The sequence below is a fragment of the Bison bison genome, unplaced genomic scaffold (assembly GCF_000754665.1).
Source record: "Bison bison bison isolate TAMUID 2011002044 unplaced genomic scaffold, Bison_UMD1.0 scf7180017858765, whole genome shotgun sequence".
Classification (NCBI taxonomy): Eukaryota; Metazoa; Chordata; class Mammalia; order Artiodactyla; family Bovidae; genus Bison; species Bison bison.
In genome coordinates this window covers 13,550-16,001 of record NW_011489337.1, presented here as the reverse complement: position 1 = coordinate 16,001, position 2,452 = coordinate 13,550, and the positions used below count along the sequence as shown (strand labels likewise).

At 32.5% G+C, this 2,452-nt stretch overlaps 1 pseudogene; it reads left to right on the top strand.

Moving 5' to 3' along the window:
- Positions 1 to 902: 902 nt before the first annotated feature.
- On the top strand, positions 903 to 1,804 carry LOC104980295 (annotated as a pseudogene).
- The last annotated feature ends 648 nt before the right edge of the window (positions 1,805 to 2,452 follow it).

Below are 2,452 nucleotides of genomic sequence, written 5' to 3'. Positions count from 1 at the left end.
ATATTAAACATAAATAAATTAAAAAATGAAAAAATATAGCAAAGATGAGGATATCAACTGGTAAAATAAATAAATAAATGTTCTGTGAGCATTGCTTGTTAAAACATAGATGATGCAGCATCTGTAAAATTTCACTGAGTGGCTTTCAAGATCCTGAGATAACACTGTAGTAAGCAAGATGTTACTTCAATTCCTATATTTCTGTTCATACATGAGTTTCAACATCCTATATTTGTTGGTTATTTTATTCATCTGTAATTGTTTATACTTTATTAGTTAGTTTATTAAAGTTTTTTTACTATTATAGATATTAACTATGTGGATAGCCTCAATAATATAAATTGTTTACACAAACTAATTTTGTCTATTGATGTTCTGGTATCTTTTCCTAAATCTTTAAAAAATTTTGAAGTTGTCCAAGGTTTCTATTTGGGATTTCAGTGATTGGTTAAAGAAGGTTCTTCTACCCCTAGAATGGAGAAATTCTCTTCCTTTATTAACTGTAAAGAAAATATGAAATAAATCTTGCTTTACTTTCTATTAAATCTTTTATCAACTTTTATTACTATGTAAGATGTTAGTTCTGTAAACAGTTTTATTAGCTTCCAATGGAAAGCTAGTTGTGACAACTCATTTATTTAATAATGTGTCCTTTTCACATTTATATTTCTTAATCACTTGCCTTGCCATTAGTCTATATGATTTTTGAGATTAGCAATGATTTTTTAATTACCCTTATATTATAATATCTTAAAGTGCTGAAGCATAACCATACTGCCTATTGGGTCAATAAGTGAACACATTATTTTTTAGAAAGTCACTAGTAATAATTATATTTAGAGCTAATTCTGTCCTGATCTCTGGAATAAGACATACAGAAGAACAAAGGAGCAATTGCTCCTATGGAACAAAGGAGCAATGTAACTGAGTTTTTTCTCTTGGGGCTCACTCAGTGTCTAGGGTTAGAAAATATTATCATCTTCTTGCTTATCTACATTGTGGCAATGGTGGGAAACCTACTCATTGTCGTGACTGTTGTATTCAGCCCAACCTTGGATTCCCCTATGTACTTCTTTATTACTTATCATTTATGGATGCTGTTTATTCTACTACAGTCACCAGAAAAATTATTATTAACTTACATTATGAGAAGAAAACCATTTCCTTCTAAGCTTTCATGGCCCAGCTTTTTATGGATTATTTATTTGTTGGTGCTGAGATTTAACTCCTGGTGGTCATGGCCTATGATTGCTATGTGTCCATCTGTAAACCCTTGCATTATTTGATAATCATGAATCAGCGAGTGTGTGTTCTCTTGCTTCTGTTGGTCTGTGTTGCTGATTTTTTACATGCTATAGTTCAACTTCTCTTTGTTTGCAAACTTCCCTTCTGTGGCCCCAATATCATTGACCATTACATCTGTGATATGTACCCCTTGTTAAAACTGGCTTGCTGGCCAATGATGGGACAGTCTGTGTGCTTATGTTTATCCTCTTACTCAGCCCCTATGGGGTCATTCTGCACTCCCTGAAGAATGTTAGTCAAGAAGGGAAGCACAGTCTTATCCACCTGTGGCTCCCACATTACCGTGGTGGTCCTCTTCTTTGTGCCCTGCGTATGTATGTGCGTATATATGTATGTGTGACCTCCTTCCACTTTACCCATTGATAAGTCTTTAGCAGTGTTTTACACCATAATTGCCCCTATGTTGAACCCTCTAATCTCTACTCTGAGAAATGGAGAGATGAAAAATGCCATGAGAAAGCTCTGGACTGAAAAAAGCAGTGAGGAAGTCAAGAAATGATCACCTAGTTTTAGTGAGAAGTTGCTTTTTCCAGGAAAGCTATGTGTGGTTATTTAACTATATTAAATTTCTCCTCAAGTTTAATAACTGGGTCATGACATAAACATTTATTAGGTGAATGGTTCCAATGACCAAAATATAATTTTAAGATTTTCATACTCTCCTAATTAAAATTCTGTATCTTGTCTTAAATACATTTTTAAGATTTTATATTTTCTTATGAAAATATATATTGTTTTAGGGTGTAAAATATCTTTGTTGAGACTATCAATTTATGTTCAATGTGTTGAGTTAAGCTACAGTTAATACTATGAATTTATTGTAGTTAGTGACTGTTTTTCACTGGTCAGTTTGCACTGTCTGAATAAACCTTATATTCTGATTTTTATTACTATTATTATAAATTGGGAATTTCTTATATTATCTCAATCTTCCCAAATATTTTAGCATTTACCAAATAAAGTCAAGCATTTGAATTGATCTTTGTGCAACTAATTCTTCCCCTTTTGGATGTTTCTAAAGACAAAATTTCTTTCTTCTCCAAATTATAAAGTTAAATGCTTTAAGGTATGTTGGCATTTGGTGGTGGACCTTTGGAAAATGACTACATCCTGGAGGTGAGACTCTTATGAATTAGACACCTTACAA